A 14336-nucleotide genomic window follows, 5' to 3' on the forward strand; every position below is an offset into this window, starting at 1 on the left:
CACGTAGTAATGTGGTAAAACACTAAAACTGTCCATTAAAACTGGATTCGATCAATATTTTATAGGATAACGCAAGTTATGTCTGGGATAGGTCTGGGATTTGTCCTCATCAGGCTCATACTTTCGCGTTTTTCACATACTTGTTGAACAGATCCTGGGTTTTTTCTGGTTTGGATCACGTAGTAATGTGGAACCACACTGAAACAGTCAATTAAACATGGTCTTGATAAATATTTTAGAGGATAACGCAAGTTAGGTCTGGGATAGGTCTGGGATTTGCCCTCATCAGGGTCATATTTTCGCATTTTTCACATACTTGTTGAACAGATCCTGGGATTTTTTCTGGTTTGGATCACGTAGTAATGTGGTACCACACTGAAACAGTCAATTAAACCAGGTCTTGATAAATATTTCAGAGGATAACGCGTGTTAGGTCTGGGTTAGGTCTATGATTTGCCCCCATCAGGCTCATACTTTCGCATATTTCTCATACTTGTTGGCCAGATCCCAGGCTTCCACTGGTTTGGATCACGTAGTAATGTGGTACCACACTGAAACAGTCAATTAAACCTGGTCTTGATAAATATTTTAGAGGATACCGCGTGTTAGGTCTGGGTTGGGTCTAGGATTTGCCCACATCAGGCTCATACTTTCGCATATTTCTAATACCTGTTTGCTAGATCCTGGGCCTTTTCTGGATCGGATCACGTAGTAATGTGGTACCACACTGAAACTCTCATTTAAACGTGGTTTCTGTCAATATTTTAGAGGATAACACATGTTAGGACTAGGTTAGGTCTAGGATTTGCCCTCATCAGTCTCATACTTTCGCATTCTTCACATAATTCTAGAACAGATCCTGGTTTTTTTCTGGTTTCGATCACGTAGTAATGTGGTGCCACGCTGAAACAGACCATTAAACCAGATTTCGATTAATATTTTGGAGGATAACACACGTTAGGTCTAGGTTAGGTGGGGATTTGCCCTCATCAGGGTCATACTTTCGCGTTTTTCACATACTTGTTGAACAGATCCTGGGTTTTTTCTGGTTTGGATCACGTAGTAATGTGGAACCACACTGAAACAGACAATTAAACCTGGTCTTGACAATATTTTAGAGGATAACGCGTGTTAGGTCTGGGTTAGGTCTAGGATTTGCCCTCATCAGGCTCATACTTTCGCATATTTCCCATACTTGTTGGCCAGATCCTAGGCTTCCACTGGTTTGGATCACGTAGTAATGTGGAACCACACTGAAACAGACAATTAAACATGGTCTTGACAAATATTTTAGAGGATAACGCAAGGTATGTCTGGGATAGGCCAGGGATTTTCCCTCATCAGACTCATAGTTTCGCATTCTTCACATACTTGCTGAACTGATCCTGGGCTCTTCTGGATTGGATCACGTAGTAATGTGGTACCACACTGAAACTGTCAATTAAACCTGGTTTCCGTCAATATTTTACAGGATAACACATGTTAGATCTAGGTTAGGTCTACGATTTGCCCTCATCAGCTTCATACTTTCGCATTCTTAACATACTTCTTGAACAGATCCTGGGTGTTTTCTGTTTTCTTTCACGTAGTAATGTGGTACCACACTGAAACTGTCAATTAAACGTGGCTTCGATCAATATTTTAGAGGATAACGCATGTTAGGTCTAGCTTAGGCCAGGGATTTGCCCTCATCAGGGTCATCCTTTCGCAGTTTTAACATACATGTTGACCAGAGCGAGGGTTTTTTCTGCTTTGGATCACGTAGCATAGTGGTACCACACTAAAACTGTCCAATAAAACAGGATTCGATCAATATTTTATAGGATAACGCATGTTATGTCTGAGATAGGTCTGGGATTTGCCCTCATCAGGCTCATACTTTCGCGTTTTTCACATACTTGTTGAACAGATCCTGGGTTTTTTCTGGTTTGGATCACGTAGTAATGTGGAACCACACTGAAACAGTCAATTAAACATGGCCTTGATAAATATTGTAGAGGATAACGCGTGTTAGGTGTAGGTTAGGTCTAGGATTTGCCCTCATCAGGCTCATACTTTCGCATATTTCTCATACTTGTTGGCCAGATCCTAGGCTTCCACTGGTTTGGATCACGTAGTAATGTGGTACCACACTGAAACAGTCAATTAGACGTGGTCTTGATAGATATTTTAGAGGATAACGCGTGTTAGGTCTGGGTTAGGTCTAGGATTTGCCCTCATCAGGCTCATACTTTCGCATAATTCTCGTACTTGTTTGCTAGATCCTGGGCCTTTTCTGGATTGGATCACGTTGTAATGTTGTACCACACTGAAACTGTCATTTAAACGTGGTTTCCCTCAATATTTTAGAGGATAACACATGTTAGGTCTAGGTTAGGTCTAGGATTTGCCATCATCAGTCTCATACTTTCGCATTCTTCACATAATTCTTGAACAGATCCTACGTTTTTTCTTGTTTCGATCACGTAGTAATGTGGTAAAACACTAAAACTGTCCATTAAAACTGGATTCGATCAATATTTTATAGGATAACGCAAGTTATGTCTGGGATAGGTCTGGGATTTGTCCTCATCAGGCTCATACTTTCGCGTTTTTCACATACTTGTTTAACAGATCCTGGGTTTTTTCTGGTTTGGATCACGTAGTAATGTGGAACCACACTGAAACAGTCAATTAAACATGGTCTTGATAAATATTTTAGAGGATAACGCAAGTTAGGTCTGGGATAGGTCTGGGATTTGCCCTCATCAGGGTCATATTTTCGCATTTTTCACATACTTGTTGAACAGATCCTGGGATTTTTTCTGGTTTGGATCACGTAGTAATGTGGTACCACACTGAAACAGTCAATTAAACCAGGTCTTGATAAATATTTCAGAGGATAACGCGTGTTAGGTCTGGGTTAGGTCTATGATTTGCCCCCATCAGGCTCATACTTTCGCATATTTCTCATACTTGTTGGCCAGATACCAGGCTTCCACTGGTTTGGATCACGTAGTAATGTGGTACCACACTGAAACAGTCAATTAAACCTGGTCTTGATAAATATTTTAGAGGATACCGCGTGTTAGGTCTGGGTTGGGTCTAGGATTTGCCCACATCAGGCTCATACTTTCGCATATTTCTAATACCTGTTTGCTAGATCCTGGGCCTTTTCTGGATCGGATCACGTAGTAATGTGGTACCACACTGAAACTCTCATTTAAACGTGGTTTCTGTCAATATTTTAGAGGATAACACATGTTAGGACTAGGTTAGGTCTAGGATTTGCCCTCATCAGTCTCATACTTTCGCATTCTTCACATAATTCTAGAACAGATCCTGGTTTTTTTCTGGTTTCGATCACGTAGTAATGTGGTGCCACGCTGAAACAGACCATTAAACCAGATTTCGATTAATATTTTGGAGGATAACACACGTTAGGTCTAGGTTAGGTGGGGATTTGCCCTCATCAGGGTCATACTTTCGCGTTTTTCACATACTTGTTGAACAGATCCTGGGTTTTTTCTGGTTTGGATCACGTAGTAATGTGGAACCACACTGAAACAGACAATTAAACCAGGTCTTGACAATATTTTAGAGGATAACGCGTGTTAGGTCTGGGTTAGGTCTAGGATTTGCCCTCATCAGGCTCATACTTTCGCATATTTCCCATACTTGTTGGCCAGATCCTAGGCTTCCACTGGTTTGGATCACGTAGTAATGTGGAACCACACTGAAACAGACAATTAAACATGGTCTTGATAAATATTTTAGAGGATAACGCAAGGTATGTCTGGGATAGGCCAGGGATTTTCCCTCATCAGACTCATAGTTTCGCATTCTTCACATACTTGCTGAACTGATCCTGGGCTCTTCTGGATTGGATCACGTAGTAATGTGGTACCACACTGAAACTGTCAATTAAACCTGGTTTCCGTCAATATTTTACAGGATAACACATGTTAGATCTAGGTTAGGTCTAGGATTTGCCCTCATCAGCTTCATACTTTCGCATTCTTAACATACTTCTTGAACAGATCCTGGGTGTTTTCTGTTTTCTTTCACGTAGTAATGTTGTACCACACTGAAACTGTCAATTAAACGTGGCTTCGATCAATATTTTAGAGGATAACGCATGTTAGGTCTAGCTTAGGCCAGGGATTTGCCCTCATCAGGGTCATCCTTTCGCAGTTTTAACATACATGTTGACCAGAGCGAGGGTTTTTTCTGCTTTGGATCACGTAGCATAGTGGTACCACACTAAAACTGTCCAATAAAACAGGATTCGATCAATATTTTATAGGATAACGCATGTTATGTCTGAGATAGGTCTGGGATTTGCCCTCATCAGGCTCATACTTTCGCGTTTTTCACATACTTGTTGAACAGATCCTGGGTTTTTTCTGGTTTGGATCACGTAGTAATGTGGAACCACACTGAAACAGACAATTAAACCTGGTCTTGACAATATTTTAGAGGATAACGCGTGTTAGGTCTGGGTTAGGTCTAGGATTTGCCCTCATCAGGCTCATACTTTCGCATATTTCCCATACTTGTTGGCCAGATCCTAGGCTTCCACTGGTTTGGATCACGTAGTAATGTGGAACCACACTGAAACAGACAATTAAACATGGTCTTGGTAAATATTTTAGAGGATAACGCAAGGTATGTCTGGGATAGGCCAGGGATTTTCCCTCATCAGACTCATACTTTCGCATTCTTCACATACTTGCTGAACTGATCCTGGGCTCTTCTGGATTGGATCACGTAGTAATGTGGTACCACACTGAAACTGTCAATTAAACCTGGTTTCCGTCAATATTTTACAGGATAACACATGTTAGATCTAGGTTAGGTCTAGGATTTGCCCTCATCAGCTTCATACTTTCGCATTCTTAACATACTTCTTGAACAGATCCTGGGTGTTTTCTGTTTTCTTTCACGTAGTAATGTGGTACCACACTGAAACTGTCAATTAAACGTGGCTTCGATCAATATTTTAGAGGATAACGCATGTTAGGTCTAGCTTAGGCCAGGGATTTGCCCTCATCAGGGTCATCCTTTCGCAGTTTTAACATACATGTTGACCAGAGCGAGGGTTTTTTCTGCTTTGGATCACGTAGCATAGTGGTACCACACTAAAACTGTCCAATAAAACAGGATTCGATCAATATTTTATAGGATAACGCATGTTATGTCTGAGATAGGTCTGGGATTTGCCCTCATCAGGCTCATACTTTCGCGTTTTTCACATACTTGTTGAACAGATCCTGGGTTTTTTCTGGTTTGGATCAGGTAGTAATGTGGAACCACACTGAAACAGTCAATTAAACATGGTCTTGATAAATATTTTAGAGGATAACGCATGTTAGGTCTAGCTTAGGCCAGGGATTTGCCCTCATCAGGGTCATCCTTTCGCAGTTTTAACATACATGTTGACCAGAGCGAGGGTTTTTTCTGCTTTGGATCACGTAGCATAGTGGTACCACACTAAAACAGTCAATTAAACCTGGTTTCGATAAATATTTTAGAGGATAACGCAAGTTATGTCTGGGATAGGTCTGGGATTTGCCCTCATCAGGCTCATACTTTCGCGTTTTTCACAAACTTGTTGAAGAGATCCTGGGCTTTTTCTGGTTTGGATCACGTAGTAATGTGGTACCACACTGAAACAGTCAATTAATCCTGGCTACGATCAATATTTTAGAGGACACCGAACTCTAGGACTAGGTTAGGCCAGGTATTTTCCCACATCAGACTCATACTTTCGCATTCTTCACATACTTCTTGAACAGATCCTGGGTTTTTTCTGGTTTGGATCACGTAGTAATGTGGTACCACACTGAAACAGTCCATTAAACCTGATTTCGATCAATATTTTAGAGGATAACGCACGTTAGGTCTGGGTTAGGTCTAGGATTTGCCCTTATCAGGCTCATACTTTCGCGTTCTTCACATATTTGTTGAACATATCCTGGGTTTTTTCTGGTTTGAATCACGTAGTAATGTGGTACCACACTGAAACAGTCAATTAAACCTGGTGTCGATTAATATTTTAGTGGATAACGCATGTTAGGTCTAGGTTAGGCCTGGGATTTTCACTCATCAGACTCATACTTTCGCATTCTTCACATACTTGTTGAACAGATCCTGGGTTTTTTCTGTTTTCTTTCACGTAGTAATGTGGTACCACACTGAAACAGTCGATTAAACCTGGTTTTGATCAATATTTTAGAGGATAACGCATGTTATGTCTAGGTTAGGCCAGGGATTTTCCCTCATCAGACTCATACTTTCGCATTCTTCACATACTTGTTGAACTGATCCTGGGCTTTTCTGGATTGGAACACGTAGTAATGTGGTACCACACTGAAACTGTCAATTAAACCTGGTTTCTGTCAATATTTTACAGGATAACACATGTTAGATCTAGGTTAGGTCTAGGATTGGCCCTCATCAGCTTCATACATTCGCATTCTTCACATACTTCTTGAACAGATCCTGGTTTTTTTCTGGTTTCGATCACGTAGTAATGTGGTGCCACGCTGAAACAGACCATTAAACCAGATTTCGATTAATATTTTGGAGGATAACACACGTTAGGTCTAGGTTAGGTGGGGATTTGCCCTCATCAGGGTCATACTTTCGCGTTTTTCACATACTTGTTGAACAGATCCTGGGTTTTTTCTGGTTTGGATCACGTAGTAATGTGGAACCACACTGAAACAGACAATTAATCCTGGTGACGATCAATATTTTAGAGGCTAACGAACTCTAGGACTAGGTTAGGCCAGGAATTTTCCCACATCAGACACATACTTTCGCATTCTTCACATACTTCTTGAACAGATCCTGGGTTTTTTCTGGTTTGGATCACGTAGTAATGTGGTACCACACTGAAACAGTCAATTAAACCTGGTTTCGATTAATATTTTAGTGGATAACGCATGTTAGGTCTAGGTTAGGCCTGGGATTTTCCCTCATCAGACTCATACTTTCGCATTCTTAACATACTTGTTGAACAGATCCTGGGTTTTTTCTGTTTTCTTTCACGTAGTAATGTGGTACCACACTGAAACAGTCGATTAAACCTGGTTTCGATCAATATTTTAGAGGATAACGCATGTTATGTCTAGGTTAAGCCAGGGATTTTCCCTCATCAGACTCATACTTTCGCATTCTTCACATACTAGTTGACGAGATCCTGGGCTTTTTCTGGTTTGGATCACGTAGTAATGTGGTACCACACTGAAACAGTCAATTAATCCTGGTTACGATCAATATTTTAGAGGATAACGCACGTTAGGTCTGGGTTAAGTCTAGGATTTGCCCTCATCAGGCTCATACTTTCGCGTTTTTCACATACTTGTTGAAGAGATCCTGGGCTTTTTCTGGTTTGGATCACGTAGTAATGTGGTACCACACTGAAACAGTCAATTAATCCTGGGTACGATCAATATTTTAGAGGATAACGCACGTTAGGACTAGGTTTGGCCAGGTATTTTCCCTCATCAGACTCGTACTTTCGCATTCATCACATACTTGTTGAACATATCCTGGGTTTTTTCTGGTTTGGATCACGTAGTAATGTGGTACCACACTGAAACAGTCAATTAAACCTGGTTTCGATTAATATTTTAGTGGATAACGCATGTTAGGTCTAGGTCAGGCCTGGGATTTCCCTCATCAGGCTCATACTTTCGCATTCTTCGCATACTTGTTGAACAGATCCTGGGTATTTTCTGTTTTCTTTCTCGTAGTAATGTGGTACCACACTGAAACAGTCGATTAAACCTGGTTTCGATCAATATTTTAGAGGATAACGCATGTTATGTCTAGGTTAGGCCAGGGATTTTCCCTCATCAGACTCATACTTTTGCATTCTTCACATACTTGTTGAACTGATCCTGGGCTTTTCTGGATTGGATCACGTAGTAATGTGGTACCACACTGAAACTGTCAATTAAACCTGGTTTCCGTCAATATTTTACAGGATAACACATGTTAGATCTAGGTTAGGTCTAGGATTTGCCCTCATCAGCTTCATACTTTCGCATTCTTCACATACTTCTTGAACAGATCCTGGTTTTTTTCTGGTTTCGATCACGTAGTAATGTGGTACCACGCTGAATCAGACCATTAAACCTGATTTCGATTAATATTTTGGAGGATAACACACGTTAGGTCTAGGTTAGGTGGGGATTTGCCCACATCAGGGTCATACTTTCGCGTTTTTCACATACTTGTTGAACAGATCCTCGGTTTTTCATGGTTTGGATCACGTAGCAATGTGGTACCACACTGAAACAGTCCATTAAACCTGGATTCCATCTATATTTTAGAGGACAATGCAAGTTAGGTCTGGGATTGGTCCGGGATTTGCCCTCATCAGCGTCATACTTTCGCATTTTTCACATACTTGTTGAACAGATCCTGGGTTTTTTCTGGTTTGGGTCACGCAGTAATGTGGTACCACACAGAAACAGACCACTAGACCTGGTTTCGGTCAATATTTTTGAGGATAACGCATGTTAGGTCTAGGTTAGGTCTGTGATTTGCACCCTTCCGGCTCATACTTTCGCATATTTCTCATTCTTGTTGGCCAGATCCTGGGCTTCCACTGGTTTGGATCACGTAGTAATGTCATGCCACACTGAAACAGTCAATTAATCGTAGTCTTGATAAATATTTTACAGAACAACGCAAGTTAGGTCTGGGATGGGTCTGGGATTTGCTCTCATCAGGCTCGTACTTTCGCATATTTCCCATACTTGATGGCCAGATTCTGGGCTTTTTCTGGTTTGGATCACGTGGTAATGTGGTATCACACTGAAACTGTCATTTAAACGTGGTTTCCGTCAATATTTTAGAGGATAGCACATGTTAGCTCTAGGATAGGTCTAGGATTTGCCCTCATCAGTCTCATACTTTCGCATTCTTCACATACTTCTCTTACAGATCCTGCGTTCTTTCTTGTTTCGATCACGTTGTAATGTGGTACCACACTGAAACAGACTCATTATGCCAGGTTTCGATTAATATTTTAGAGGATAACACATGTTAGGTCTAGGTTAGGTCTGGGATTTGCCCTCATCAGGGTCATACTTTCGCAGTTTTAACATACATGTTGACCTGATCGATGGTTTTTTCTGCTGTGGATCACGTCGTAAAGTGGCACCACACTGAAACAGTCAATTAAACCTGGTTTCGATCAATATTTTATAGGATAACGCAAGTTAGGTCTGGGACAGGTCGGGGATTTGCACTCATCAGGGTCATATTTTCGCGTTTTTCACATACCTGTTGAACAGATCCCTGACTTTTTCTGGTTTCGATCACGTACTAATGTGGTACCACACTGAAACAGTCCATTAAACCTGTTTTCGATCAATATTTTAGAGGATAACGCATGTTAGGTCTAGGTTAGGCCTGGGATTTGCCCTCATCAGGGTCATACTTTCGCAGTTTTAACATACATGTTGACCTGAGGGAGTGTTTTTTCTGCATTGGATCGCGTAGCAAAGTGGAACCACACTAAAACTGTCAATTAAACCTGGTTTCGAACAATGTTTTAGAGGATAACGCAAGTTATGTCTGGGATATGTCTGGGATTTGCCCACATCAGGCTGATACCTTCGCATTTTTCAGATACTTGTTGAACACATCCTGGGCTTTTCTGGTTTGGATCACGTAGTAATGTGGTACCACACTGTAACTGACCATTTAACCTGGTTTCGATCAATATTTTATTGGATAACGCAAGTTAGATCTGGGATAGGTCTGTGATCTGCTCTCATCAGGCTCATACTTCCGCGTTTTTCGCATACTTGTTGAAGAGATCCTGGGCTTTTTCTGGATTGGATCACGTAGTAATGTGGTACCACACTGAAACAGTCGATTAATCCTGGTGTCGATCAATATCTTAGAGGATTACGCATGTTAGGTCAAGGTTAGGCCTGGGATTTACCCTCATCGCGGTCATACTTTCGCAGTTTTAACATACATGTTGACCTCAGTGATTGTTTTTTTTGCATTGGATCGCGTAGCAAAGTGGTACCACACTAAAACAGTCAATTAAACCTGGTTTCGAACAATGTCTTAGAGGTTAACGCAAGTTATGTCTGGGATAGGTCTGGGATTTGCCCTCATCAGGCTCATACTTTCGCGTTTTTCGCATACTTGTTGAAGAGATCCTGGGCTTTTTCTGGATTGGATCACGTAGTAATGTGGTACCACACTGAAACAGACCATTAAACCTGGTTTCGATCAATATTTTAGAGGATAACGCATGTTAGGTCTAGGTTAGGCCTGGGATTTGCCCTGATCACGGTCATACTTTCGCAGTTTTAGCATACATGTTGACCTGAGTGAGTGTTTTTTTTGCATTGGATCGCGTAGCAAAGTGGTACCACACTAAAACAGTCAATTAAACCTGGTTTCGAACAATGTTTTAGAGGGTAACGCAAGTTAGGTCTGGGACAGGTCGGGGATTTGCACTCATCAGGGTCATATTTTCGCGTTTTTCACATACCTGTTGAACAGATCCCTGGCTTTTTCTGGTTTGGGTCACGTAGTAATGTGGTACCACACTGAAACAGTCGATTAATCCTGGTTTCGATCAATATCTTAGAGGATAACGCATGTTAGGTCAAGGTTAGGCCTGGGATTTGCCCTCATCACGGTCATACTTTCGCAGTTTTAACGTACATGTTGATCTGAGTGAGTGTTTTTTTTGCATTGGATCGCGTAGCAAAGTGGTACCACACTAAAACAGTCAATTAAACCTGGTTTCGAACAATGTTTTAGAGGGTAACGCAAGTTATATCTGGGATAGGTCTGGGATCTGCCCTCATCAGGCTCATACCTTCGCATTTTTCACATACTTGTGGAACACATCCTGGGTTTTTCTGGTTTGGATCACGTAGTAATGTGGTACTACACTGAAACAGACCATTAAACCTGGTTTCGATCAATATTTTAGAGGATAACGCATGTTAGGTCTAGGTTAGGCCTGGGATTTGCCCTCATCAGGGTCATACTTTCGCAGTTTTAACATACATGTTGACCTCAGTGAGTGTTTTTTTTGCATTGGATCGCGTAGCAAAGTGGTACCACACTAAAACAGTCAATTAAACCTGGTTTCGAACAATGTCTTAGAGGATAACGCAAGTTATGTCTGGGATAGGTCTGGGATTTGCCCTCATCAGGCTCATACTTTCGCGTTTTTCGCATACTTGTTGAAGAGATCCTGGGCTTTTTCTGGATTGGATCACGTAGTAATGTGGTACCACACTGAAACAGCCCATTAACCCTGGTTTCGATCAATATTTTAGAGAATAATTCATGTTAGGCCTAGGTTAGGCCTGGGATTTGCCCTCATCAGGGTCATTCTTTCGCAGTTTTAACATACATGTTGACCTGAGCGAGTGTTTTTTCTGCATTGGATCGCGTAGCAAAGTGGAACCACACTAAAACTGTCAATTAAACCTGGTTTCGAACAATATTTTAGAGGATAACGCAAGTTATGTCTGGGATAGGTCTGGGATTTGCCCTCATCAGGCTCATACTTTCGCGTTTTTCACATGCTTGTTGAAGAGATCCTGAGCTTTTTCTGGATTGGATCACGTAGTAATGTGGTACCACACTGAAACAGTCCATTAAACCTGGTTTCGATCAATATTTTATAGAATAATTCATGTTAGGTCTAGGATAGGTCTGGCATTTGCTCCCTTCGGGCTCGTACTTTCGCATATTTCTCATACTAGATGGCCAGATTCTGGGCTTTTTCTGGTTTGGATCACGTAGTAATGAGGTACCACACTGAAACAGTCCATTAAACCTGGTTTCGATCAATATTTTAGAGGATAGCGCATGTTATGTCTAGGTTAGTCCTGGGATTGGCCCACATCAGACTCATACTTTCGCATTCTTCACATACTTGTTGAACAGATCCTGGGTTTTTTCTGGTTTGGATCACGTAGTAATGTGGTACCACACTGAAACAGTCGATTACCCCTCGTTTCGATCAATATTTTAGAGGATAACGCAAGATAGGTCTGGGATAGGTCTGGGATTTGCCCACATCAGGCTCATACCTTCGCAGTTTTAACATACATGTTGACCTGAGTGAGTGTTTTTTTTGCATTGGATCGCGTAGCAAAGTGGTACCACACTAAAACAGTCAATTAAACCTGGTTTCGAACAATGTTATAGAGGATAACGTAAGTTATGTCAGGGATAGGTCTGGGATTTGCCCTCATCAGGGTCATATTTTCGCGTTTTTCACATACTTGTTGCACAGACCCCTGGCTTTTTCTGGTTTGGATCACGTAGTAATGTGGTACCACACTGAAAGAGTCGATTAATCCTTGTTTCCATCAATATCTTACAGGATAATGCATGTTAGGTCAAGGTTAGGCCTGGGATTTGCCCTCATCACGGTCATACTTTCGCAGTTTTAACATACATATTGACCTGAGTGAGTGTTTTTTCTGCATTGGATCGTGTAGCAAAGTGGTACCACACTAAAACAGTCAATTAAACCTGGTTTCGAACAATGTTTTAGAGGATAACGCAAGTTATGTCTGGGATAGGTCTGGGATTTGCCCACATCAGGCTCATACCTTCGCATTTTTCACATACTTGTTGAACACATCCTGGGCTTTTCTGGTTTGGATCACGTAGTAATGTGGTACCACACTGAAACAGACCATTTAACCTGGTTTCGATCAATATTTTTGAGGATAACGCACTATAGGTATATGTTAGGCCTGGGATTAGCCCTCATCAGGGTCATATTTTCGCGTTTTTCACATACCTGTTGAACAGATACCTGGCTTTTTCTGGTTTGGATCACGTAGTAATGTGGTACCACACTGAAACAGTCGATTAATCCTGGTTTCGATCAATATCTTAGAGGATAACGCATGTTAGGTCAAGGTTAGGCCTGGGATTTGCCCTCATCACGGTCATACTTTCGCAGTTTTAACATACATGTTGATCTGAGTGAGTGTTTTTTTTTGCATTGGATCGCGTAGCAAAGTGGTACCACACTAAAACGGTCAATTAAACCTGGTTTCGAACAATGTTGTAGAGGGTAACGCAAGTTATGTCTGGGATAGGTCTGGGATTTGCCCTCATCAGGCACATACCTTCGCATTTTTCACATACTTGTTGAACACATCCTGGGTTTTTCTGGTTTGCATCACGTAGTAATGTGGTACCACACTGAAACAGTCGATTAATCCTGGATTCGATCAATATCTTAGAGGATAATGCATGTTAGGACAAGGTTAGGCCTGGGATTTGCCCTCATCACGGTCATACTTTCGCAGTTTTAACATACATGTTGAGCTGAGTGAGTGTTTTTTTTGCATTGGATCGCGTAGCAAAGTGGTACCACACTAAAACAGACCATTAAACCTGGTTTCGATCACTATTTTAGAGGATAACGCTAGTTAGGTCTGGGATAGGTCTGGGATCTGCCCTCATCAGGCTCATACCTTCGCATTTTTCACATACTTGTTGAACACATCCTGGGTTTTTCTGGTTTGGATCACGTAGTAATGTGGTACCACACTGAAACAGACCATTAAACCTGGTTTCGATCAATATTTTATAGAATAATTCATGTTAGGTGTAGGTTAGGTCTGGCATTTGCTCTCTTCGGGCTCGTACGTTCGCATATTTCTCATACTAGATGGCCAGATTCTGGGCTTTTTCTGGTTTGGATCACGTAGTAATGTGGTACCACACTGAAACAGTCCATTAAACCTGGTTTCGATCAATATTTTAGAGGATAGCGCATGTTATGTCTAGGTTAGGCCTGGGATTGGCCCACATCAGACTCATACTTTCGCATTCTTCACATACTTGTTGAACAGATCCTGTGTTTTTTCTGGTTTGGATCACGTAGTAATGTGGTACCACACTGAAACAGTCGATTAACCCTCGTTTCGATCAATATTTTAGAGGATAACGCAAGTTAGGTCTGGGATAGGTCTGGGATTTGCCCTCATCAGGGTCATACTTTCGCAGTTTTAACATACTTGTTGCACAGACCCCTGGCTTTTTCTGGTTTGGATCACGTAGTAATGTGGTACATTCGATTATTCCTGGTTTCGATCAATATCTTAGAGGATAAGCATGTTAGGTCAAGGTTAGGCCTGGGATTTGCCCTCATCACGGTCATACTTTTGCAGTTTTAACATACATGTTGACCTGAGTGAGTGTTTTTTTTGCATTGGATCGCGTAGCAAAGTGGTACCACACTAAAACAGTCAATTAAACCTGGTTTCGAACAATGTTTTAGAGGATAACGCAAGTTATGTCTGGGATAGGTCTGGGATTTGCCC

This window comes from Colletes latitarsis, chromosome 3 (genome assembly GCF_051014445.1).
Source record: "Colletes latitarsis isolate SP2378_abdomen chromosome 3, iyColLati1, whole genome shotgun sequence".
Lineage (NCBI taxonomy): Eukaryota > Metazoa > Arthropoda > Insecta > Hymenoptera > Colletidae > Colletes > Colletes latitarsis.